The sequence below is a fragment of the Stenella coeruleoalba genome (assembly GCF_951394435.1).
Source record: "Stenella coeruleoalba genome assembly, chromosome: 8".
NCBI lineage: Eukaryota > Metazoa > Chordata > Mammalia > Artiodactyla > Delphinidae > Stenella > Stenella coeruleoalba.
Genome location: NC_137154.1, coordinates 63,391,608 through 63,419,441, shown reverse-complemented (window position 1 = coordinate 63,419,441; position 27,834 = coordinate 63,391,608). Strand labels below are relative to the sequence as shown.

General features: G+C 43.5%; 1 long non-coding RNA gene across 1 annotated transcript; it reads left to right on the top strand.

The window, feature by feature from the left end:
• Window positions 1-4,184: 4,184 nt before the first annotated feature.
• Window positions 4,185-27,181, top strand: LOC307190900. The gene is made up of 3 exons (XR_013829556.1): window positions 4,185-4,368; window positions 24,779-25,075; window positions 27,117-27,181. It is a non-coding gene; the product is annotated as an uncharacterized lncRNA (long non-coding RNA).
• Window positions 27,182-27,834: the final 653 nt, after the last annotated feature.

Here is a 27,834-nt window from a genome sequence, read left to right as displayed (position 1 = left end):
AAAACCTTTTGATATTCTCTTTACATTTACGTTATTAAAATTTCTTCCAAATCTCTATAACTTTAAAAGGCATTTTTGGAAAATCCTTTCGTTTTTAATTTATGTTCATATTTATCCATATATATTGGATTCTTTCTTTTCTGTCTTATAAGGAGTAATCTTTTATGCAGTTAAGTATGGGGACTGGATGTTCAAATTCAGTGTCTTTTCGTGAGGTTTCTCCTTTTTCCTGGCAAATTCTACTCATCCTTTAAGCTTAAACATCAGCTCTTTTCTGAAGGCTTCCAAACCCTTCATTGCTAGATAAGGAGTTCATTCTCTGTTTTCAGAGAATTGTATTGAAATTATAGCTTACATTGTAACTATATATTTTCATTTCATGTTCAACCTCAAGCAGTCCAGAGCTTTTTTTTTCCTTAAAAATCATTATACAGTCTTTCTTTCCTCCCTTTCTCCCTCCTTCCCCCCTCCCTCCCTCCCTTTCTCCTTCCCCCCTCCTTCCCTCCGTCTCTCCCTCCCTTCCTTCCTTCCTTCCTTCCTTCCGGCTCTGTGGGCTCTTCATTGCTGTGCGCAGGCTTCTCTACTTGTGGCCTGCGCGCTTAGTTGCGGTATCTGGGAACTTAGTTCCCCGACCAGGGATTGAACCTGGGCCCTGTGCATTGGGAGCATGGAGTCTTAACCATTGGACCACCAGGGAAGTCCCAGTCCAGATTTTCTGATGAGTGGGAACTCTGTCTTCTAGTCCCTATGGTTTCCCTCTGTAGTCTAACAGAGCCTGGCTCAGGATAAAGGCTCCATTAATTTTTACTTAATAAACGATTGAATGATGAATGAGTAAAAGTCTTTTGCTTTTTTAATTTATTTAATTAATTTATTTTTGGCTGTGTTGGGTCTTCGTTGCTGCACATGGGCTTTCTCTACTTTTGTTGAGCGGGGGCTACTCTTCGTTGCAGTGTGTGGGCTTCTCATTGCGGTGGCTTCTCTTGTTGCGGAGCATGGGCTCTAGAGCACAGGCTTCAGTAGTTGTGGCTCGCGGGCTCAGTAGTTGTGGCTTGAGGGCTCTAGAGCGCACGCTCAGTAGCTGTGGTGAACGGGCTTAGTTGCTCCATGGCATGTGGGATCTTCCCGGACCAGGGCTTGAACCCATGTCCCCTGCATTGGCGGGTGGCTTCTTAACCACTGCACCACCAGGGAAGCCCCTTTTTTTCAATATGGTAGTAACATGTCATAGAACAGTGGAGTTCTGTAGGATACAGTTTGTGAAAAACCATCCATAAGCTTAGCCCCACTTCCAGGAGTAAACCACCTCTGTTCCCAACACGTGGTTTGTGCTTTTTTGCCTCATTGCCTTTGCTTGTATTTGAAACTGTTTCCTTCATATCCACTTGTCTCAATTCTACTTTTTAAAAAAATTGAAGTATAGTTGATTTACAATATTGTGTTAGTTTTAGGTGTACAGCACAGTGATTTGGTATTTTTACAGATTATACTCCATTATAGGTTATACAAGATAACGGGTGTAATTCCATGTGCTATGTAGTAAATCCTCGTTGCTTATCTATTTTATGTATAATAGATTGTACCTGTTAATCCCATACCCCTAATTTGTCCCTCCTCCCTTCCCCCTCCCCTTTGGTAACCACTAGTTTGTTTTCTAAATCTACTTCTATACATTTTTAAAAGGCCTAACACTGTGTCACATCCTCTACCAAGTTTTTTTTTTTTTTTTTTTGCGGTACGCGGGCCTCTCACTGTTGTGGCCTCTCCCGTTGCGAGCACAGGCTCCGGGTGCGCAGGCTCCGGACGCGCAGGCTCAGCGGCCATGGCTCACGGGCCCAGCCGCTCCGCGGCATGTGGGATCTTCCCAGACCGGGGCACGAACACGTGTCCCCTGCATCGGCAGGCGGACTCTCAACCACTGCGCCACCAGGGAAGCCCTACAAAGTATTTTTTTAATTGGCCTTTGATTTCCCATAACACTTTCTACAACGTTCTCACGGCTCTAATAATTTTCTTTCTTTTATTATCAGTTTACCTCTCTTCTCCCTTACCACTGAATACTGTGGGTTTGAATCTCTGGTCTGCATCTCTTTTGCTGGATGTATCAGTCCGGATCTTGACAGAAACCCAATTTGCCTTTGATTGGTTCAGATGAGGAGATTTTATTGAAGTGGCTACTTGTGGAGGTGAGGACAGGGTGGAGGGAACAAGCAAGGACAGAGCACCCAGTGTCTAGCAACAGGCGGAAGCCATCACTGCTCTTGGGATGGGAAGTAGAGGGAGGGAAGGCTGTAGCAGAGCTGGGGGAGTGAGCGCCCAGGTCCAGGGCCTGCTGCCAGGAGCCGTGTGTCTATGGAGCAATGCAGCCGCTGCAGGAAAAAGGGGATGAGTGGGAAAGAAACACCCTGACCTCTTCTCCCACCCTCTGATCTCTGGAGCCTGCCAAAGTCAGCTCACAAGGGAGCTGGGCTGTGCTGTCCGTAAGGCTCAGCCTCCTCGGCACAGGGCAGGGCAGTGAAGGGTGGAGAATTGCTGGGAGGCAGACAGAGAATAACTGGCACACTGGGAGAGGCTCCGTTTTCCTCATCTGCAAGATAGGGTAGTGACAGTACCCTTCTCCCAGGGTTATAGTGAGAATTAAATTAGGAAATGCATCAAAATACTTCTCAACATATGTGGTGCCTGATTCTACTCATTAGCTACTTATTATTTACAAAAACAACTCTTTGGATACTCCTAGTGTAAAAGCTAATTGGGGAAGGTATCATGCGTTGGTTATTTTGTAGCCCGTACACATCCAGCCCAAAACACTGCTGTCGCATGGCCCAAAATAGATGGCATTTTGTAGGTGATGGGGGAGGCCTTTTTTTTTTTTAATTTTTAAATTTTATTTTATTTATTTTTTTATACAGCACGTTCTTATTAGTTATCCATTTTATACATATTAGTGTATATATGTCAATCCCAGTCTCCCAGTTGGGGAGGCCTTTTGGACAGGGGTAACAGGGAAGATTGTTTGGCTGTTCGGACTGACATCATCAGCCAATCTGACCTTGAAAACAGACAACAGTGAGATAAATTTGAGACTTATTTTTAGTTTTCAGCAGACTTTTTGGGCACTTCGTAGACCTAGTCCGAGGCCTCTAGTCTTTCTTTACCTCAGCAGAGGGGAGAGTTACTGAAAAACAAGCCTGCTCACCAGGACTGGCATTCCATAGCCATCCCTGGGAATGGTAGTGATTCCTCATACTTTGAAAGCAAAGTAAGGATGGCCAGCCCAGGGTTTAATGCAGGCAGGTTTGTATCTATGGAAGCCATTTGCTTCCTGCTCTTTCAGACCAGTAACCTGGTTTATTTCAAACACAGGATCAACTGGCTTCTGCTCCCCTTGGTACACAGATTAGGGAAACCACAGAATAGTCATCCGTGTTCTTTTCACTTCAGAGCCTGCAGAACGCCTTGGAAAGCCAACTGACTCCACCTGAGACCAGAAAGGCCGATTCAAGAGAAAGTCCTTTCACAGGAGCTGGGGGTGGGGTGAGGTGTGAGGTGGGGACTCACCCACATGGAGGCAAGTGGGTGTCGGAGCTGGTGACTGCAGCTTGTGCTCTTGGGGGAAGGGCGAGTTCGCAGGGTGACAGAGCAATGAAGGTCACGCTGGGAGGAGATTCCCGTACTGACACCAGCAGCTGCAGGTGGGGACTCCCTTCAAGGAGGAGTGACTTTATCTGGGTTTTCAGCAGACTAAAATTAGTGAGGACACTTAGCTCCCAGATCTTGTGGGATCTGTAAGTAGTTGCTCACATTATTGTCCCTGTCCCTGAAAAATCAAGACCCAAGCCAGAACTGTTAAGAAATGGCTCTGAAGCTTCTCCACCCGCCAGCCTCACGCTGCCCTCGTGGCCCAAGCGTGGGTCCTCTGGCTTTTCCTAGAGCACACGAGCGTTCCATCTCTTTTACTCAAGGCTGGCCGAGGGCCTGTTTGGACAACTGTGTGCAGCCAGAGCAAGGCCTTACTTGCCACATAAGCAGTAGGTTCACTCCATTAAACAGAGGAGTAATAGGTAACAGAGTAGTTTGGGGATTATGCTGTCAATAAAAATTAGCTCCTTTAAAACTCTGACACCCTCCAATCTGCTTCTGACCCTCATCTTTAGGTGATTATTATTATTATTATTATTTTTACGGTATGCGGGCTTCTTACTGTTGTGGCCTCTCCCGTTGCAGAACACAGGCTCCGGACGCGCAGGCTCAGCGGCCATGGCTCACGGGCCCAGCCGCTCCGCGGCATGTGGGATCTTCCCGGACCGGGGCACAAACCCGTGTCGCCTGCATCGGAAGACGGACTCTCAATCACTGCGCCACCAGGTAAGCCCTTTTAGGTGATTATTGTCTTCTATAAAAATTTGAAGAGAGACTTCCCTTGCAGTCCAGTGGTTAAGACTTCGTCTTCCAATGTAGGGGGTGCAGGTTTGATCCCTGGTCAGGGAGTTAAGATCCCACAGGCCTTGTGGCCAAAAAAGCCAAAACATAAAACAGAAGCAATATTGTAACAAATTCAATAAAGACTTTAAAAAATTTTTTTAAAACAGACATTTTAAGAAAGGTACAGTGTTTCCAAATTGCTACAATTAACAGTACAGTTTCCATTAAGAAGATCTTAGAAATAAAATAGTCACATAATAAATCTCAAGAAACAGATTTGAAAGTTGACCTATATAATATATTCTTTGTAATTGTGGGCAAAACAAAATAAAGCAAAATAAAAACAAGCAAAAAATTAGCTCTTCTTAGCAATGTGACACCATACCAAGATGATATTTTTTGTTTTAACGTTGAAATGAAAAAGGCACTTGGCTTCAATCCAGGAAGACCCAGAAGGCCCAGCCCTGTGCTAAACCATTATGACCTCATGGTTGTGTAAATTGCATATTGGTAAAGTGAGGTTATCCAAACTATCTTCTCTTTCAGAACAAGAGATGGCAATGTCTCTCTTTTTTTTTTTTAAACAATGCAATAAAATCAAACTATTTAATGCTTAAAACCCTTTCTGCAGGAAAATTAAGAACAAATAAATGACAAGTCTTTGATTTGTTAGGCCACTCTGAAAAGTTGATTGCTGACTTCAAGGCAAATTCCAGTCCTGGTGGCAGCCCTCCAATCTCAGCTCCAGTCATAATTTTATTATCAACACTTTCATCCCTGCCCCATGATCCCAAATCTTCAAGGAATTGAAGTTCACTCAGAGTTTGAGTATTCTTGATCTGAGCTTGTTAGGAATCAACCTTTGTATTTACTCTAAGACCTGCCTGACGAGAGTAGAAAGCATGAGTGAACCAATAAAATTGTTTTGTGTAAATTTAGAGTTTAAAAAGTTTTTTTGGTACAAGTATTTATAGCATTAGTATAAAGTTCATTTTCACAATAATGGCTATTTATTATCTACCAGGTACCAGACACTTCCCACTGCTTATTGTATTGGACCAAATAGCTCTGAGCAGTAGGAACGCATATCCTTCCTTTTGCTGATAAGAACGCAAGGCTCTAAATTGTTAAGTAAAATTCCCAGTTTGAAATGTTGGAGAGGGGATTCAAACCCAGGACTCTCTACCCCAAATCCATGTATCATAAAGTTTCCCATATTGTTCCTGTTAGAATGGTTTCAGATACAAGTAATGGAAACCCCTGACTTATGCTGGTTTAAATGACAATAAGGAAGTTGATTATCACACATGTCAAGAAGTTCAAGGGTAGGGTGATTACAGGTAAGGGGAACTCAGGGCTCCAGCTCTGCTTCTCTTGGCTCTGCAATTACCATATCCAATTACATCCAGAGGAAAAAAAAGAGGAGCTTCTCTTCCTATGTCTCTCAGGAGCAAGACAGTAATACCACTTCCCAGACCTCTCTTCATATCACTGAGGTGGGGATTCAATGGTCATTAAGTCCTTTGCTAAATCAGTCACAGGCAAGGGAAGAAGTTATCTGTTAGCCTATGGTAAGTAGCACAGAATAATTGGAAGAGCTCTGGACTAGGGCTCAGAAACCTTGGGTTTTAGTCCTAATTCTGTCATCTACTTGGTTGTGGAAACTTGCTAGTTGCTTAGCCTCTCTTAGACCTTACCTTTTCCTTATTGGTAGAACAGGCCTGATAATTCCTGTCCTACTGACCTCACAGGGTTGTAAAACAGGAATGAAGTAATATCTGTAGAAGTATTTTGTAAACTGTGCCACATGATATAAAACCATGTTATGGCTTCTGTTAATATGGTTCAGAGAGAACTTCTGGTCGTGAGATACCTTTTCAATTACACTCGTGGTTCTTGATCATCATCAAGATGATAATTTAGAATTTTTTAAAGTTTTGCCAAAGATTATCTGAATTTTACTTTTGTGTTAGAAAATTAACAGTGCAAAAATAGGGGGAAAGTGTGAAATTTAGTACTTAAGAGAGCCAATTCCAAGCATCCTCGTAACTCCAATAGTATCTGTTTATATATGGATAGGTTGTTTATAAGTTATGTTTTATACTCATAAAAAGCAAGTTTCCTAAGAATCTATTAAACAACCTTTCTCATTCCTTCCTTTATATCAATTCAGTAAACATATATGGGGGGAGGGGGTGGGATGCACACATAAGAGAATCTGAAACAGACTCTGTCTGAAGGAGAGTAACTACCTACAAGGGAAGAAGTCTGGAGAGCAGACTAGAGAGAACATATCCACAAGTAGCTATAACAAAATATAGAAAGATAAGAGGAAGTGGTAGGTGAAGTCCCAAGGTGTGAAGAGATAAAGGGCTGTAAGAATTCAGAAGGTTCCCAGCTGTGGGAGTAGGGAAGGCATTAGGACAAGGCTTCATTTGACCTGGGAGTTGGAAGATTTGGACATGGGAAGAGCTAGTTCACCTTGGCGCTACATCAAACTCGCTCTGAACTTGAATACTCAACCGGAATGCAATAATCCTCGAGAATAAATTATATGAGAGATATAGCAGAAAATAGTAGTTGGAAAGGTAGAGTTTGCAGCTAGATTATAGAGGGGTTGGAATACCAGTCTAAGGAATTTGAACTTTATTCAGTAGGTGTGAGATAATAGAAAAGATGTATATGTTGGTCTCTGCCCCTGGTTCCTGGCACTGAGCTTCTAAAACCCGTGTAATTTCCTAAGTGGTAAGAGTGCTAGGAGCATCTAGTTCTAATATTTGGTCTTTGATCCTGGTTCCTGACACAGGGCTTCGGAACTCTTATAATTTCCTGAGTGTTAGGAGTGTCTTCTGTTCTAATGAGGTGGCTTTGGTTGGGGTCCTGGATGACTTGTGCATGGGGGCTGGTCACCAGAGAGAACAAGCCAGGACTAGAAGCTTGGAGTTTTCAGCCCTGCCCCCATTCTCTGAAGGGAGGAAGGCTGGAAATGGAGTTAATAATTGTTCATTGTCTACATGAGGAAGCCTCCATAAAATTGCAAAAGTGTGGGGCTCATAGAGCTTCCAGATTGGTGAACACATCCATGTACTGGGAGGTTGACACACCTCACCTCCAGGAGAACAGACGCTCCTGTGCTCAGGACGCTCCCAGGCCTCACCCTATGTATCTCTTCATCTGGCTGTTCATGTGTGTCCTTTACCGTATCCTTTAATAAACTGGTAAACATAAGTAAGTGCTCCCCTGAGTTCTGTGAGCCACTCTAGCAAATTAATTGAACCCAAGGAGAGGGTCATGGGACCCTCCAATTTGTAGCTAAATTGGACAGAAGTTGTGGGTAACCTGAGGAACTACTGCTTGCAATTGGCATCTGAAGTGGGAGGGGGGCAGTCTTGTGGGACTGACACGTGTGGGATCTGACACTATTTCCAGGTAGATAGTGTCAGAACTGAATTAAACTGTAGGACACCCAGCTGGTATTATGGAAAATTCCTTGGTGTGGGGAAAACCCCTCCACATATTTGGTGACCAGAAGTGAGGTATTCTTTGTGAGTAGTAAAGGAGACACACAAGAGGGAAAGACTGTAGGTTTTTTAATTCAGGGGGCAATGGGGGTCAGTGAAAGTTTTGGAGCAGTAGAGTGAGTGCCTTCATGATATCTGTGCTTTATGAGGATTAAGTGGGCAGCTTCTGGGAAGCTAGACAGGAGGGGAGAAAGTGGAGGCTGAGAGACAAAACTCAGAGTTTGCATGTTCAAGGTAGAGGTCATGAGAATTTGAACTAGATTATGGGCATTGGCCTGGAGATAAGCCAACAGATATGAGATACTTTGGATGGAGAAACCATAGGTCTTGGTAATTGATATAAAGACCAGTTGGGAAAGGGGGAGTCAGGAGTCTTTTATTTGAAGATGACAAAATGTCAGTGCAAACTTGTCTAAATAAAGAAGTGAATTTGGGGTTGACGTGTACACACTGTTATATTTAAAAGAGATAACCAACAAGGACCTACTGTATAGCACAAGGAACTCTGCTCAATATTATGTAACAAATTTTTATGGAAAAGAATTTGGAAAAGATTAGATACATGTATATGTATAACTGGATCACTTTGCTGTACACCAGAAACTAACACAACATTGTTAATCAACTATACTCCAGTATAAAATAAAAAGTTTAAAAAAAAAAGTAAATTTACCTGTTCACTTAACTGAAAAGTCCTGAAAACAGGTGTAGCCTCAGGAGCTGTTGGATCCCAGGTCTCAAATGATATCATCAAGACTTGGGCTTCTCTACCACTTAGTTTTTCTTCTGTGCTGGTTGATAAGGCAACCCCCAGAAGCTACTAATTTATATTTTTTGGAGGATTAAATCCAGTAGAAGAGAGAGCTTGTCTCCCCATCCGTTCCAACAAACATCCCAGATCTGGTTTCCATTGCACATTTCTGAAGCAGTCCCTCTGGCTGCAAGAGATGATTGCTGACTGGCTTAGACCTATATGTGGTCTTTTATTTTCTATTGTAATTTTGATAATTTGTCCACGAAGACAACCTAACTCTAAGCCACTATGAGACATTTCCCTGTGACCAAATGAGACCTCACTCTGAGCAATCCTTGCTAACTGAAAGACACTGCTTCAGAAGAGTGATGGCTGCTTCTCATTCAATTACATCAACTGCAATAATTTTTTGAGGCAAGTTTCTTGAGGACCTGGCACCTATCTGAACTCATAAAATGAATAAAACCTAGACCATTTCTAGGGCAGTCTTCAAACTGGGCAGTGCAAATGCTACATAGGTGCCAGAAAGATTTCACCTCTGGGGAAAAGGTGAGCGTCGTCTGAGAGGGCTCGACAAAGGAGTGACTATTGATCTAAGTCTTGTAGCAAGTATAAGCTTTGCTTCAGTGCCATCTAGGCAGGGCACTGAATGCCAAGGAGATGTTGACAAGTCCTTTGGATTCCATTTGAAATGGGGTAATGGCTCTAGAAATAGCATGAGGCCATCTGCCTGATCTGAGCGGTCTTCTCTTTTCACAGCATGTGTGATGTCTAAACCGTGTTTTTAAATTAGAATTTTACAAAGTGTTTAAGTACCCTAGGAAAGCTAACTCCTTTCAGAGAACCGTATGGAGATTCCTTTGGAGAAGAAAAGAATCATTCTGTGAAGTGAATCCCTCAATCTGAAAGTGCCTCTCTTTCCCCTTGATTTGATGGGTATACATCCATTTTCACGTACTGGATTTGCTTTAAAACCAGGTACGTGCACGTCAACTGCATTAAGGAAAAATCTTAAATTCCATTAGAAGACTTTTACATTGGGGGTCTGTGTTTATGAAGGAGAAAGCATGAATTCGAAAAGTGTCAAAGGCTCAGATGCAGCCTGAATCAAGTTGTTACTGACAGTCACACTGCTGGTGACACATTTTCAGACATATGGCTGAGCTGCTCTTTCAGCTTTCCAGAATGATCGTCATCCCACGGATGCAGATTGCCGTAACATGTAGTCTGGAATGAGATCAAAAGTTTGAAAATTAGGAAAGACAATCTGGGTGGAACACTTGATTTCTGATTTCGCAAAGCAGACCAGAGCACTGGTCTAGCCTGAGCTGGTTGTCTGGCAGGAGATCAACAGATCCTGCCATCAACAGGCCCTCCGAGGCTGAGGGCTTGCTGCAATATGGCAGCTGGACTTGCAAAGCCCAGGGATCCTCTTGGCCCTTATTAGGCTCTTAAGAGCCATCCTGAAACAAGCATAGGTGTTAACGACAACACTGAGAGGAGACCCAGGTGGGGAGAGAATCACTTTTACCTAAATTATGCAGCTTTCTAACTGGGGATTGGGAAGCCTGGAGGCAGCTAGAGGAAAAAGAAGATGATTTAGGAGACCTGTATTCCCCGCTTTTATTTGAGTGCTTCCCCACCCTCCCCCTGACCAAGGAATAAAAGGAGGGGCCAGAGAAGGGAGCTTGCATTTGGTGATCTGTACTTCGCAAATTCCTGGCATATAGTATACACTCAATAATGACAATCTGTTGAAAAAATGAGTGGATGAATGAGTGATTGGATGAATTAATAGTAGACTATGAAAAGTTCCCTCTTTGTGACTTTTCTGGGAATGGGCTACACTTGAGCTTTCCTTAGGACCAGGATGGAGACTGTCCTTTTGGTTATTGATTGGTTGGGAGACAAGGAGTTATGCAGAAAACGAACTCATCTTAAATCTTTACAGGATCCGGGCAACTCCTTTCCAAACTTATTTGGAAATGTTTCAAACTCTATTTCCCACAGAAAATAAATTCTGGGAAAAGAATTCAGAAACCAAATACAGTAAACAAACAAACAAAAAAAGCCCAACCCTCTGTTGAATGTACAACACTCGAAAAACATTTAAAGTTAGGGAAATTGTTAGTGACTTAACAACGGAAAACTAGAGAAACTGTCTGATGCCAAAATGACTTCCCTTCTCTGCACAAGACCGTGCTCCCCCGCCCCAACCGCCCCCATCTATGTCTATACCTGTTAAAAGGCGAGGCTTTGGACGATGTTAAATGCTGGAGGAAAACTCGAGATACAGCTTGGAATACTCAGGCTGATTTCAGACCTCCCGAATCTGCTGGTGGGTAATCAAGAGATAACCAGGATAACGCCTTCTCTTCTTTTCCCATCACCAAGTGTCTTTATTTTTATGGAGGTTCAGGTTCATAACTTCTAGTCCGAACATCAGGAATCAAAAAATGTTGAAGAAAGGAAAAATAGGAGGAAAAAGACAGAGAATGAGCCTGACCCATAGTGAAAGACCTTAATTGGAAGCATGGGGGAGAACATTACAAAGCAAGCCTTGGTTGGGAGTGTGTGTGTGTGTAAAAGAGATCGAAGTTGAAATTGAATTTCTGAAGGCCTCATCCATTCTGGTTCAGATAGAACTTGTAGGAGGGACTCTCATCCTTTTGGAAATGGGTGACTCAATGATTACTGTCCATGAGGCCCCTCTGTCTTTGCTCTGAAAGCTTGTTTGCTTTAGTGGCTTAATAACCTGAAGGCCTGACCCTGGCATCCATGGACTTCTCTCCCGTTGAGTCATCAGGGCTTCTCACCAGGTGCTGGGAGTTTATGAGCTGTGCTTCTCTTATATCCAGAAAGCCAGTTGGTGACTCAGTGGGCCTTCTCCACTTCCCAACTCCAGGAGCAGTGCCACCCGCTGTGTCCCTAGGGGTTCTGGTGACCAACGAACAACGCTTCCCAGTTCTCTTGTCCTTATTATCCTCAAAGATGCACACATGGGCTGTTTCCATTTTAAGAGTTTTAGCGCTAATCACTCCTACAGTGTTTCTTGCTGTTCAGGGGAACTGCATGAGAATTATCAGGATTATATGTTTAAAGCTCCCCAAACTGTTCTAATAATATTCTTTTTCTTGACCTCGGTGCAGGGTGCATAGATACATTCAGTTTGTGAAAATTCAGCAAGCTGTACACTCATGTACACTTTCCTGGTTGTACATTACATTCCAGTAGAAATGTTTTTAAAAACCACCTGAACCAAATGAATCAGAATCTCAGGTTCGAGGCCTGAGAATATGCATTCTTACCAAACTCCTCAGGTGACTCAAGTTTCAGGGCCTTTGCACTAAGCAGAAATAAACAAAAGATTCCAAATATTGAAAACCATTGTACCAGCGCTCGTTGTGGTGTTTGCGGGCCTTCTTCGTTACTCATTCATGAGTATCTATTCCATAACGCATTGTGTCAGGCCCAGGATCACAACAGTTCAGTGATGGACAATGTTCCTGCCCTCATGCTGCTGAGGAACTGCTGAGCTCACCTAGACATCATCCCTGGCGGAACTCCCAGCCTCCTAGAGGAGATAATGGGCCAATAGTTAGGATGCAGGCTGGTTAGTGCTAGAGAGAGGGAGAGCACAGGGTGATCTGGGAGCCCTCAGAGCCATCAACCATATCCCACTAGTTGGCAACTGTACCCAGACAGTCCTAGAAGGATGCTCCCTGATATCCTCCCCTCCCACAGGGGAGGCTTACTTTCCCTGTCCTGGGGAATGGATCCACCTCCCAGCACTTGGGACTACAGGCCAGGCAGGGAGAAATAATAGGTGCCAGGAGAGGCCTTATAGAGTATTAGTATGGTTTAGAGCATGGGGTGTAGAGCCAGAGTCCCTTGGTTCAGATCCCAGCCCAGGTGTTTACTAGTTGTGGGAGTGATTACTATAGTATCTAACTAGTTCTATCATCTACTTCTAGGTGTGGTTATTGTGGAGAGTAAATAAATTCATATCTGTGTAGTTCTCAGATCAGTGCCTGGTATACAGTTAGTGCCGTATAAATGTTGTTCTATGATCCTTGTTATTATTTCATCTACCATCAAATCTCAAGTAGATAAATTACATTCCTGAGAAACTGCAGACAGGGTGACACCCATCTCAGTGAGATCAGGCTGCCTTCTGGCATGATCCCCTTGAGGCAGTCCCTCCCAGCCTGGAGAGCAAATAAGCAAAATAGAAAAATACTCAATTCAAACAAAACAAAAGCACAATGATGACTGAACATGAGGAGGAAAGGAAAAATACTGGTCACAGCCATGTAAGGGCCCTTCCCACAGGCTGCATCACCACGCCGGAGTGGAGGCCGCTTTCTTGCACCCCTGTCTATGCACCTGTTAACGTTACTCAGGGAAATATTTACAACAACAAGATCATGCAGTGTATTTGCTCCAAGACCTTCACTGGACTCCCATAAGTACTGTTTCCTTCTCTCCCTCACCACCTGAAGGAAGTTCCTAGAAGTACTTTCTGTTACTGTCCATATTTCATTGATGGGAAAACTGAGGCACATCCAGAGTCATTAAGCTATTGGCTGCAGATCACAAAGGTAGTGAAGAGTAAAGCCAGGCTTGCATCTTGGCTCTCAACTCCAAGTCAGGTGTGTACCACAAGAGAACCAGACAAGCAATCCCTGGCCATGTATGAAGCCAGGCATGAAGAGGTTCAGGAAAAGGACAGAGCTAAGGACCTGGAAGCAACATGGCAATATAATTCAGCAATTAAGAGTATGAGCTTTGGAATTGGACAAGTCTGGGTTTGAATCCTGGCTTTGTCAGTTTTATGGACTGAACGTTTGTATCCCTCCCCCCTCCAAGTTCATATGTTGATGTCCCAACCTCCAGTATGGTTTTATTTGGAGATGGGGCCTCTAAGGAAGTAATTAAGATTAAACGAAGTCATAAAGATGGGGCCCTGATCTAATAGGATTAGTGTCTTTAGAATAGACACCAAAGAGCTCATTCCCTCTCTCCATGCACATATAGGAGAAGGGCCATGCGAGGACATAATAAGAAGGCAGCTGTCTGCAAGCCAGGAAGAGATGCCTCACTAGAAACCGAATCAGCTGGAATAAATTTCCGTTGAGTGTTCAGCCACCCAGTCTATGATATTTTGTTATGGCAGCCCAAGCTGACTCATACAGCTGCTACTAGCTATGTGACTGAGCAAATAACTCTCCCGAACCTCCTTTTCCTCATCTGTCAAATGAAAATAATAGTAATCCTACCTCATAAGATTGTTATGGTGATTAAATGAGATAATGCATTCGAAGAACATAGCCAAAGGACCAGCACATGAATGTTAAAAACTCATTCATTCACCCTGTTTATTTGACAGATGTTGATTGAGTGCATGCTTTCTGCCAAGCATTGTCCTAGGTGCTGGAAGTCCAGGAATGACCAAGAGAAATAAGGTCCCTGCACTCATGAAGCTCACACTCTAGTTGGGGAGACAGGTGATAAATGAGGAAACAATTAAGATAATTGTGGGTTGTAATAAATGTCATGAAGGAAATAATCAGGGAATAAGATAGAAAGCAATCTGAGGAGGCCACCTAAGATATGGATGTCAGGGAAGTTCTCTCTGAATAAGATGTTTGAGTTGAGACCAAAAGAATGAGAATGTGCCAATCATCTGAGGAGCTGGTGGACAAGCATTCCAGGCAATGAAAACAAGTGCGAAAGCCAGGGGGAGGAAAGGGCAGAATGCTGCAAAGAAAGGAAGGCAAAGTGGCTGTGCTCTGTGAATAAAATGCCCTGGGATTGTGGAGACAGGCAGGGGCCAGAGTTTGCAACACCTCGTGTTTTTTTCTATGAGTAATGAATTGCTATGAACTGATTCATTTGGGGGAATGACATGTTCTGATACGGGTGTTTTGGAGACATAACTCTGGCTGGTGTGTAGAGAATGGATTACAAGGGTTATGAGCAGAAGCAGTGAAGCTTGTTGGGTGACTGTTAAACCAGTTCAGGGTAGAGATGATAGTGACTTAGATTAGAGATGGAGAGGAGAGTTCAGATGCCAGATTACGATGGTAGAATTGGCAAGTATTCATGATAGGCTTGAAGCAGGGTGGGGAAAAGGGAGGAACAAAGGATTACTAGTGGGTTTTTGCTTGGTGCTGTTAGCTGGTGGGTAGGTGGGAGGAAGACTGGGGAAAGACCAGGTTTGGAGTCTCAGCGATTCGCCAGAGGTTGGCAGATTACACTTTGAGAACTGCTGATGTAGGGGACAACAGGAGTGCAGTCCTTCAGAGGACCAGAGGGAATGCGGGGTTGAACATTGACAGGAAAGTGACAGTTCTTCCATTTTCATAAGTGAGGAGGCAAGAAGATTGGTATACATTTTTTTTAAATTTTTTAAATTGAGGTATAGTTGATTTATAGTGCTGTGCCTATTTCTGCTATGCAGCAGAGGGACTTAGTTATATGCATATATATATTCTTTTTTATATTCTTTTCCATTATGCTTTATCCCAGGATATTGAATATAGTTCCCTGTGCTATACAGTAGGACCTTGTTGTTTATCCATTCTGTATATAATAGTTTGCATCTACTAACCCCACGCTCTGTGGTTACCAAGGTTCTCCCTTGGTAACCACAAGTCTGTTCTCTATGTCTGTGAGTCTGTTTCTGTTTTGTAGATAGGTTCATTTGTGTCATATTTTAGATTCCACATATAAGTGATATCATATGGTATTTGTCTTTCTCTTTCTGACTTACTTAGTATGATAATCTCTAGTTGCATCCATATTGCTGCAAATGGCATTATTTCATTCTTTTTTATTATATATCCATAAATGTACATTATGAATATAATGTATATATCCATTCATCTCTTTATCCATTCTTTATCCATTCATCTCTCAATGGACGTTTAAGTTGCTTCCCTGTCTTAGCAATTGTGAATAGTGCTGCTATGAACATAGGGGTGCATGTATATTTTAAAATTATAGTTTTGTCCAGATATATGCCTAGGAGTGGGATTGCTGGATCATATGGTAATTCTACTTTTAGTTTTCTAAGGAACCTCCATACTGTTTTCCATAGTGGCTGCACCAACTTACATTCCCATCAGCAGTGTAGGAGGGTTCCCTTTTCTCCATACTTTCTCCAGCATTTGTTATTTGTAGACTTTTTAGTGATGGCCATTCTGACCAGTGTGAGGTGGTACCTCATTGTAGTTTTTCTTTTTTTTTTAATTTACTTATTTTTGGCTGCATTGGGTCTTCGTTGTGGTGCGCGGGCTTCTTATCGCCGTGGCTTCTCTTTGTTGTGGAGCATGGGCCCTAGGGCGCGCAGGCTTCAGTAGTTGTGGCTCACGGGCTTAGTTGCTTTGCGGCATGTGGGATCTTCCCGGACCAGGGCTCGAACCCATGTTCCCTGCATTGGCAGGCGGATTCTTAACCACTGCGCCACCAGGGAAGTCCCCTCATTGTAGTTTTGATTTGCATTTCTCTAATAATTTGCCATGTTGAGCATCTTTTCATGTGCCTGTTGGCCATCTGTATGTCTTCTTTGGAGAAACATCTATTTAGGCCTTCTGCCTGTTTTTCGATTGGGTTGTTTGTTTTTTTGTTGTTGAGTTGTATGAGCTGTTTGTATATTTTGGAAATTAAGCCCTTCTCGGTCGCATCATTTGCAAACATTTTCTCCCATTATGTAGGTTGTCTTTTCTTTCTTTCTTTTTTTTTTTTTTTAATGGTTTTGGTATGCATTTTATTAGAAGTGATTTGAGGCAGTTCCTCTCTGATAACATGTATTTTCTCAGTGAAGTATAACTCAAGGTCTTCAGCTGAGAGGGAAAAGTGGTAAGAATGGATATGGGAAGTTTAAGGAGAATGAAAAAGGCGTGAGCTAGTTGACTTGGAGAGTGGGAAGTGGATTTGCTGGAGAAGCACAGTAAGTTTTCCAGACAGTGCTCATTTGAGGCTTGTGAGCATGAATTTAAAAAGAAACAGATTGGGGTTTCCCTGGTGGCGCAGTGGTTGAGAGTCCGCCTGCCGATGCAGGGGACGCGGGTTCGTGCCCCGGTCCGGGAGGATCCCACGTGCTGCGGAGCGGCTGGGCCCGTGAGCCATGGCCTCTGGGCCTCCGCGTCCGGAGCCTGTGCTCCACAATGGGAGAGGCCACAGCAGTGAGAGGCCCGTGTACCGCAAAAAAAAAAAAAAAAAAAAGAGTTTGGCTTTGTTTTGTGCTTTTTTCTCCGGGAATATTCACCTGTTTGGGTGCAGGCACAGAATAGCTGAGAACTTGGTTCACTGACTGCTGAGGTTTATAGGTGAGTATGATGGAGAGAGAGAGAGGCGGAGAGAGAAGGAGTAGACTTGAGCAAAGGAGTTGAGGGTGACTGTTGCCAGGGAGTGGCTGTTTAAACTGGGTAAGAAGAATGTGATGGAGAGAAGGATAGAAAGAAAGTGATGGGGTCAGTAGACTGCAAGTTTTGATAAAGTGTTGTCAGGGAGTGGGCTATTTGAAATCAGGGTGGAGCTACCACCAATGGCAAGGTCTAGGGTGTGACCGTGGGAGTGGATGTTTGTGGTTGAGAAGGTGAGAAAAGCAAGGAACAGAGAGGCCAGGGATTTGGCCAGTCCATTTATAGGCATGTTGAGAGCATCCAGAAGATGACAGAGGTAGAATAAGACCTAGAACCCATAACCAAAGCCTTCAGTTAAAGAAGGGGGGTGAGTGACTGGTGACTGCAGGGGCAGACAGCTGACAGCTACAAGGCATTTGTGTGAGCTGAAGGCAGGAACTTTAAAGGAGCTGCAGTTTCTGAGAGGAAGCGGAAGAAATGGTCCAAACTGGAGCATGTGCAAAGAGGATGCTCACCCCACCGCCGAGCACTGAGATGCAGTTGGTGAGGGAGAACAGGGCCTTGAGAGGCTGTAGGGGAAGCAGTGTCTGGGGGAAAAGCCAGGTTTCAAGGCCAGGAGATGAGAGAGTGGTCAGAGTGAAACCGTGCAACCCAGATGGGGACTTTTAATTGAGATCACACACTTGGTCTCAGGACTTACTGAAGCTCAGGTTCTTGATGTCTCCTCACAGAATGAATTCAGTGAGAGACAAAGTGATAGGTAAGAAGTGGATTTATTTAGAGAGAAACACACTCTACAGTCAGAGTGTGGGCCATCTCAGAAGGCGAGAGGCCCTGAAATATGGGGTGGTTAGTTTTTATGGACTGGGTAATTTTATAGGCTAATGAGTGGGAAAATTATTCCAACTATTTGGGGAAAGGGGCGGAGATTTCCAGGAATTGGGCCACCGCCTACTTTTTGATCTTTGATGGTCGGCCTTGGAACTGTCATGGTGCTGGTGGGTGTGTCACTTAGCATGCTAATGTATTACAATGAGCATATAATGAGGCTCAAGGTCCAGTGGAAGTCACATTTTCTGTCATCTTGGACCTAGTTGATTCTAACCAGTTTTTATCATGTCCTATGGCTATGTCATTCCTGTAAAGGTTGTGTCCTACCCCCTTTCCTTCTGTTCCAAGAGCAATGAGGACACAAGGAAGTTTGTTGATCACAGGTGTCTTTCCAGAGGGCTCTAGAAAAGGGTTTGGGAGGAAACTGAGGGGTGAAGGATTGGATTGGATGATGAAAAATATGCAGCAGGAGTGTTGAACGTCTGTGAGCTCCTGAGATGACCTGAAGACACTTCTCCCGGTCTACCGCAGTGGGGCAGCAAGAGAGAGACATGAAGGCGACCCTGTTTTAGGTCAACCTGGTATTATTAGGTACAGTTATCATCACCCAGTTCATCTCCCTGCCTCTGGGCATAGCTAAATATAGACTGTCCTACTTTTTAAAGTGCCCCAGGAGAAAGTAATTTTATAATTTCTCTCAGTAATTCATGCCTTGGTTTAATGCTCAATAGCTATATACTACCTGACACATAGTAGGTTCCCAATAAATATTGTTTGAATTAATTGACTGAATTCACAGCATCAAGATTTTCCTTTTACGCCTTTTAATTTACTCACACTGTAGTGCTAGCCCATTGCACTACTTTGACACAATGGATCCACAATTAATGTCCCCATTTTATAATTTCCATTGTCACAGATAAACTGTTCTATATCATCTGTTACTCAGATGTTGATTCTATTCAATACTATTTAGTTGTGTCGTATCTGTATCCCGGATCTCCTCAGCTAGGTTTAAATTCCCTCAGTATATATGGACCAGTTTGCTAATTCTCTTCTCCATAGTATCTACTCTAGTGGAGGCAGAGAGTCAATATTTAGTAGGTGCTTTTTGAAAAAATGAATACATTCTCTAATTAATTCTTGAAATAATAAATACTTATTTGAAAATTCGTGCATCTTCCTAGACAGCCACTGACATGTCTTGTGAACTAACACCTAACATAACATCCAGATTGCCTGGGTACCAACTGTAGCTGGGTCCCTTACTAGCTGTGTAACCCTGGACAAAATACTTAATATTTCTGTACTTTAGTGTCCTTGTCTGTAAAATGAAGACTGTTAACTTATCACATATTTGTTTTGATGAGTAAGTTAATATGTGTAAAATGCTTAGAGTAATGCCTGGTACGTAGTAAGCACTCAGAAAATGTTGTTGTTGGGCTTCCCTGATGGCACAGAGGTTAAGAATCCACCTGCCAATGCAGGGGACATGGGTTCAAGCCCTGGTCCGGGAAGATCACACATGCCACGGAGCAACTAAGCCCGTGCGCCACAGCTACTGAGCCTGCACTCTGGAGCCCACGAGCCACAACTACTGAGCTGCGTGCCTAGAGCCCATGCTCCACAACAAGAGAAGACACCGCAGTGAGAGGCCTGCGCACTGCTACGAAGAGTAGCCCCTGCTCGCAGCAACAAGAGAAAGCCTGTGAGCAGCAACGAAGACCCAATGCAGCCAATAATTAATTAATTAATTAATTTTAAAAAAGAAAATGTTGTTATTATTACTAGGCATGTAGTTCATATACATGGAATACTTTAATAAATGATAAATAACTCAGGCTGGATCACCAATAAATATCAAATGGTCTATTTAATAAACTCCATTGTGGCTAAACACATAGGCATACCCTCTACAAATAAAATCTGATTAAATGCTTCACTTTTCAGGTAATTAAAACAGGACCATATGAGTGAAATTAGCATAAAAAAACAATGCTGTCTCTTTATGAAAAGGAGAAATGTGAAAAAAACCTAGTAACCTAAGTTGAAGCATCCTGAAATAAGGTCAGGGATTGCTGAAAACTGAGGGAGTCCGTAGCATGAGGCTGAGGGCTTTGAGAAAATGTTTATTATATAGAATTATGGAAACAGAAAATGCTGCATTAAGTCAAATTCTATAGATGAAGAAATAGCCAAAATAATGGAAAGCACCATTACACAGATTATTATTTGCTTCCGTTCACAAGGAGCCCAGAGCCAAGGAGAATTAGGAGGTAATAAAAACACTGTTATAACTTTTGATGGAAAGCAGGCTGGGAGCCCTTAGCAAACAGGAACTCCGCAGAATCTGCAGAGCTAGATGCATGTTCCCAGGGGTATTAGAAGTGGGTATTTGCATTAATGTGTGTAAAGAAAAACTAAGATAGTTCTAGAGGTCAGAATCAGAAAGGTGATTTATATTCAAGGTGGAATGTAGCTCCTCTTTCATCAAGTAGTAAAATTAATGAAACAACTATGAAATTTAGAAGGTAAACCCAGAGACCTTAAGGAAAAAACATAATAATCAACAAAATTCAATAAAGTTTCTTTTGCTTTTTTGAAAGAAAGTGTATCACACCAAAGAACTTGCTTTTAAAATACTACGTTCCTAAATAAGCAAAGGAAGACATTATTTCATGTATCTGTTGTTACAGTATTAGGTATAGAATCCATAAGCTACCTTTAGGAGCATTTCAATATAAAAGTCCTTTGGTTTTCTGGGTGATGGGATTAAATGTGATGTTCAATTTCTTTTTTAACAGTTATTGTGTTATTTTTGAGACAAAAAAGTAAATAAAAATTCACTTATAAAAAGTCATGCTGGACTTCCCTGGTTGCGCAGTGGTTAAGAATCTGCCAGCCAATGCAGGGGACACAGGTTCGAGCCCTGGTCCAGGAAGATCCCACATGCCACTGAGCAACTAAGCCCGTGTGCCACACAACTACTGAGCCTGCGCTCTAGAGCCCGCAAGCCACAACTACTGAGCCCACGTGCCACAACTACTGAAGCCTGTGTGCCTAGAGCCCATGTTCTGCAACAAGAGAAACCACCGCAATGAGAAGCCCGCACACCACAATGAAGAGTAGCCCCTGCTCGCCGCAACTAGAGAAAGCCTGCATGCAGCAATGAAGGCCCAACGCAGCCAAAAATAAATAAATAAAAAATAAATAAATAAAAAAGTCATGCTGACTAAAAATTGACCAAAAGACCTTAAACAAAAGGGAGCGTGAGCCAGTTTGCCTGTGTTGGGAGAGAAGGTGGCTCCCAGAGACTTCAGGAGCTGGCGTCAGAATCTGTTTCACTCCTCATCTGTGTGTGTGTTCTGGAGAAGTCAGAGTGACACAGATGTAATTTGCAGCTGACTCAGCACTGGGAGGTGTGGCACGTATAATCAAGACAGAGAAACAACCGAAATCTGACTCAGAGGTGCTAGAAATACTGCCTTGCAGTAATTTTAGAAAAGAGAGAGCAAGCCTGAGACTACACAGCATTGAATTCGTCAGCATTGACTGGAACTAACTGTGGTGTGGTGGAAAGAACACTTGAAGTGTTTCTGCAGTCAGGGATCCTGAGCTTAAATCTAACTGTGTCTCTCAGGGACTGTGTGCACTCAAGCATTTCAGCTCCCTGGGCTTTAATTTTCTCATCTTTACAATGAGGATAATAAAACCTGCCTCAAAGTGTGGCTGTGAGCATTAACTGCTTTTACAGGGCTGTAGGGATATCCGCTGTGATGATGCAAAAGTGGTATTTATGCAAAACATCATAAGGCAGTGGAAAGCGACATAAATTTAAAATCAGGCAGACCTGAATTCACCGAAAGTCAAATCATAGCTTTCCTTCTTTGCAGCTGTTGGACTTTGGGCAAGTTTGTTTCACTGAGACACCTATAAAAAGGTATACATCTATCTACCCCATCGTGTTCTTAGAAGAATTAAATTCAATAATTAATGTGCATAGGGCCTGACACAAAAAAGCTCCAATCCAATCTCCGATTTCTCCTTCTGCTGCCTCTCTTCTGCCTCTAGCCAGAGAAAGTCCTCTGCTTTTGAAGCCTCATGAAATTAAATTTGGTCCACCCCGATAATTCAGGATAATCTCCCCATTTCCTTCTCAGGTTCCAGGCATTAGGATGTGGACAGTTTTGGTGTGGGTATTCTCCCTAAAGCTATACTTTCATGGGCCAGGTACTTTGCTAAATGCTTTCCATGTATTATCTCATTGAATTACCTCAATAACTCTATGCAGTTTATTTCTGTCAGTCAATCTATAAGGAAACTGAGACTCACAGATGCTAATCAGCTTGCCCAAAGTCACACAGTTAGGAAATATAAGAGGCGGAATTTGAATGTAGGTCCTCTGAGTTCAGAGCTTACTCCTGTAGAGGACAAACGCCTTGAGATGCATGGGCCTTTTTTATGTGCAGCAATGCTCCACGTAATCATGTGAGGAGAAAATATGTAAAATATAAATTCTCTGCGGAAGATCAAGTGGTATTTGGAAAGCCTGGCTTACGAATACTTATGAGTAACAGGAGGCAGATTAAAATTTTAATGGGACATTGTCTTGGTCTCAAGAAATTGTGTTCTTGGAAGGAATCCAATGTGGTCTGTCAAGGCACAGTATGGAACTATGACCATGGACTACATAAAAACACAAACAGTTATTAGGCTGGATTCTGGGAGGTCTCCAAAGGATGCGATGAAGCCTGAGGGTCAATCTTAGTTCACTTAATATCTACACTAGTGATCCTGGAACATGGGCTCTTCATCCTTTTTTAATGAAATTCACCGAAGATAACAAAGTGGCTGGAGTTACAGTCACCAGAAAGGACAGAAGAAAAGTTGACAGGAAACATTTCCCATTAAACGTGGATGGGGGCGTGGGCAGAGGAAGAAAGGAATGCAAAACATAGATAGTCACTAAGATAAGGAGGTCTGGATGGAGCCCCCATGATTTAAGAGGCCTACAATAGACAGAAAGGGGAGACAGGAAATTATATTGAAAGTGAAATATGGTAGCCGTCTTGAAAACTGTTTCCCAAACGTGCAAAATTCCAAATGTCACAAACTTCTGTGCTTTGGGGGCACAGCTGGAGGGAGGCCCCTGGTCATGCACTGAGCTGGCTTCCTGGGTACCAGAGAGCTAGGAGTAGTTTGGGAGAAGCAGAGGCAGAGCAGGCTGGGAGAGGGTTGGGAGAACAGGTTAGAAAAGGGATGAGTATGTGTCACAAAGAGCAGCTGCACTTCCTCCTAACTTGCCTGCCCACCCTCCCCTTCAGTTAAGTTATTCTGGGCTGGCCCAAAGGGCAGTGTTAAGTGGCCTCTGTGTTTCTCCCTGAAGAATCTCTCAGGGCCTCCCATAACTTCATGAAGTCATTGCATGTGTTAGGTTGGATGGTAATTACTGGGTTACTTGATTCTCCTTCTCCAAACCTGGAGCGCCATAAGGTCACTTGAGGAAAACACAGGATAGGAAACCATCCCAGAGATGGCTGTTAATCTCTTTTGGGAGTCTTAAAATTTGATAAAAGCTATGGTTTTTTATTCCTAGAAAAATGCGCAATCAGACAAACATTTGCATACAACTCCAGGGGCTTTATGAAGCCCCTGGGTCACTTTGGAACCCCCAGGGAATCTCCTGATCTGTATCCTCCAGGTTAAGAACCTCTGGTTATAGCAATGGCAAATGCTTGACGCCTGCTACAGTCTTTACCACCTCCCACTTCAGCCCCCGGCCCTCCCCCGCAGTGCCTTAGTGAATTGGTAAACATCGCTAATTGATCACACATTCTCCTGCAGATCCTGGCTGTGGTTAGCTAAACATATTGTGGTAACCATTTCATGTGGTAATAAATGTGAATTAAACCATCATGCTGTATGTCTTAATCTCATACAGTGATGTATGTCAATTATTTCTCAATAAAATGGGAAAGAAGAAAGCACTCTCTTAGAAATAAATGTATATTTATTCAATAGTCACAAGAAGTCAAGTGATTTTCCTAAAAGACGCTTCCACTTATTTTTATATTATTTTCCATTATATGTGAAATACATCACCTCTTCCTGACCAAAACAAACAAACAAACCCCACCTCAACCTAGTTCTCCCAATTTTTCACCAATTTTTCTGAATTGGCATCCGAGTTCAATACTGGAAATGAGAAAAGAAGCTAAGGAGAAAGGCTCATTGAAGTCTAAGAGGATTTTCCAGGTGGAAGGAGTGAGTAAAGGCTGAATAGGACGAGGATGGAGAAAAGGATTATTGGAATAGGCAATTAAATGTTTGGTGACCTAGGAGAGGGCAGTTTAAGGAGAGCTGTGGGGTTGTAGCCAGATCACAGCTGGTTAAGTTGATGGGTTTCTTTGACGGTATTCTAAAGAATACATTCAAATGTATTCTAACTGTATTTCCTTGAAAGTTTTCTAAATAATCAGTCATATGCATAGGGATAGATGTACAAGGATGTTAACTATGGTCTTATTAAAATAGTACTAGTACAAATTGGAAACTATCTAAAGGCCAAATATTAATGAATTTGGTTAATTTGATTTTAATGCATCTATATGGTGGAATAATATTATATTAGTGAGGATTCTTTATTTTAAGTAACAGAAACCTGAATCAGACTAGTTCAAAGTTCACGCAAAGAAAGGTAAGAGGAATTTATTGGCTCATGCAATTGAAGAGTCCAGAAATTGCCTGGCCCTAGGCAGGTCTGGAACGAAATGCTCAGATGATGTCCTCTGATTTTAAGATCTCTCTCTCTCTCCACTCCATGCCCCACAACACCATGTTTCTCTCCCTTCCTCTGGAATGGCTTCATTTTTACACAGGATCTCCATGATGAGAAGGATGGCCTCCTGCGGTTCCAGCATTTCTAGAGCTCACCGTCTCCACAAGAGAGAAAATTTCCTGGTCTCCGCATCCAGGCCAGGCCCCTCCCCCAAGAATCTTACCAACGCCATTTGCATCGCTTGCCCATCCTTCAGCTGCTGTGCGCAGAGGCGTGGAGTACTGTGATTGGTCAGCCCGGAGCACATGTACCTTCCTTGACAAACCCACCAGAATCACTTGCTGTGGGGGAAAGGTGTCTTCCAAAAGGAAGGAAGATGGAATTGACCAGAAAAGAGGTACCATTATAATTGTGAACTTGTTTTTTTAAAAAAGACTGTGTAGATCTACCTTTATGGGCATGGAGGCTTCGGGTGATGGGGAAAGACTGAGGTTTCATCAGAGCTCTGCTGTTCCCTGTGCCGGGAATCCCCCCACCTATCACTCCAACCCTTCCCATGTCTCTGGGCTACTGACTACTTGGGGTGGGTAGAATAGTGCCTCCCTCCCCCAAAGAAGTCCAAGCACTAATCCCTGGAGCCTGCGAATATGTTGCCTTATATGGCAAAAAGGATTTAGCAGGTGTAATTAAGTTAAGAATCTTGAGATGGGAGATGATCCTGGATTATCTGGGCGAGCTCAGTGAAAAGGCGCTCCAAGTACACTGTGAAATAAGAGAAGCAAGTTACAGAACACAACATAGAATATGATTTTATCTTTAAAATCTGTTTAACTTTACTTACGTAGGTGCAGAGAAAAAAGTTTGGAAGATGTACTCCAGATAATAATAGAGTTATTTCCGAGGTGTTGTGATAGTAGATTTTTTTTTTTTTCCTTTTTGCTTACATACAGTTTCTAACTATTCTGCCATGAACATGGATTACTTATGTAATTCAAAGCCATAAGAGGTGAAGGAGAGGAAGCAGCCATTAAAGAGAAAGGTGGGAAGGTGTTTTGAATGAAGCACATAGAAAAAAAAAAGTTGCTCGTTTATCCATTTATGTATGTATTTGTGTGGGGAGCACTGGAGCCTCTTTTTAAGCTGAGGTGATGGGCCTGGGGGAGCTGAAGAAGAAGATGCGGGAACCAGGAGAAGATCTTGGGGAGTCGGATCTCTAGGACTGGTAGGGGGAGGAGTACCTCCTCAAGCCCAGGGCGCGGGTGTCCCTGAGAGGCCGGGAGGAGGGAGGAGAGGCCGGGAAGAAACATGGAGGTTTTTAATGGGAGAAGAAGGAAGTCAAGGACCTCAGTCTTCCAAGCAGAGAAGGAGCCATGGGCAAGGGGGCTGGCGTGGGGTGCGGGGGCTTAAGAAAAATGGAAGCAGTTGGAAGAAAATGTGGTCTGAGGAACGTGATGGGAATCAGCCAGCATCAGTGAGGCTTTCTGAGTGGCCTCAGTGCCACAGAGATTAGATAATGGGGCTTGTAGTCATGCTAATCATGGCAGTGGCCTGACTTTTTCCTGTGACATGGAGCAACCTGGGAACAGAGAGCAAAGCCAGCAGAGAGAAAAGAGAGGGCTTGGCTGCATGGGCGGCTTCAGATTATGGGGTCCAGGGTTCCCCATCGGACCTCAGGGACTCCAACTGAGCTTCCTAATTCAGTTAATTGATTAGGAATCCACTGCACTGCTCTGCCCTGTGCCCCTTGTGCCACCATGCGGTTGTCATGGATCTCTCAGGCCTCATAGAGATGAATCCAGGAGCTCCACTGAGAGTATCTGAGGCCAAAACAAAAACAAAAACCATAAGAGTGTGACAAAGGACGTAGACATATGGTGCCATTGCGCTGTTGGGAGCAAAGGAGGGGGTGAGCTGAGGAGAGAAAGCCAGAGGGGACAGGCTAGTTTCCAAACCAGAGGTACAGTCCAGGTCACCTTTACAGGATGAGTAAGAGTGAGCCAGGCAAAGTACGGGGGAAGGGCGTCCCAGAAAGGGGGAACTGCAGGAGCAAAGGCATGGAGGCCTGAGGCTATGTGGTATGTATAGACAGACACAGGCGAGTGAGTGTCTTTACAGGGTCAAGTAGAACAGAGGGCCTGGTGGGAGGTGGGGATGGAGGGGTGGGCCAGGACCTCACCCAGAGGAAAAGAGGCCTCTGAAGGAGCTTGAGAGAACAGGATCAGAGAAATAAAGAGCAAAAGGAGAGAGTACAGTCTCCTAAGTCAGGTTAGCCAGGAGGTTATTAGAAAAAAGAATGGTTGACAGTGTTGGGTATCCTAAAGATGCCCAATGAGACAATTTCAAAAATCTCACCAACAGACTTGGCAATTAGGAGGTCCCATGTGACTTTTGCCAAATAAGTTTTTTTTTTTTTAAATGAATTTCTTTTTATTCAACAGGCTTTATCACAACTTTACGCGGGCCTCTCACTGTTGTGGCCTCTCCCGTTGCGGAGCACAGGCTCAGCAGCCATGGCTCACGGACCCAGCTGCTCCGCGGCATGTGGGATCTTCCCGGACCGGGGCACGAACCCACGTCCCCTGCATCGGCAGGCGGACTCTCAACCACTGCGCCACCAGGGAAGCCCGCCAAATAAGTTTTGATGGGGCAGTGAGAACTGAAGACAGACCACAGAGGGCTGGAAGGTAAGGGAGAAAGTAAAAAGAGAATCTGAAACTTTGGCTCACTAGAAAAGAAAAAAAGATAAAAGCAAGAATGGATCAGAATTTCAAGAGAGAGTATGTGTGTTTAAGGACGGGAAAGATTCTAACATAGAGGCTGTCAGGCGAGGGACAGGTTTACATTTTAAGAAAGAAAAGATAAATTGCATAGAGCCCTCGAGATGGGAGGGGGTGGGTTTGGGTAGGAGGGGCAAGGAGAGCTGATCTTGTCTAATCGCCTCTATCGTCTTTATGAAGTATGCAGCATGGCGATCTGCTGAAAATGGGGAGTGAGGAAAATGGTGGAGATAGAAAAAGGAGGTCACATGGAAGGGGCGTTGGAGAGGAGCTCAGGACTTGTGTGGGCTGCAGAAAGTGCATGAGGTCACGCATGGACGATGCACTGCTCAGGGCCTGGCTAGTAAAGGCCCTAAACAAATGGTGAAAATTATCCATG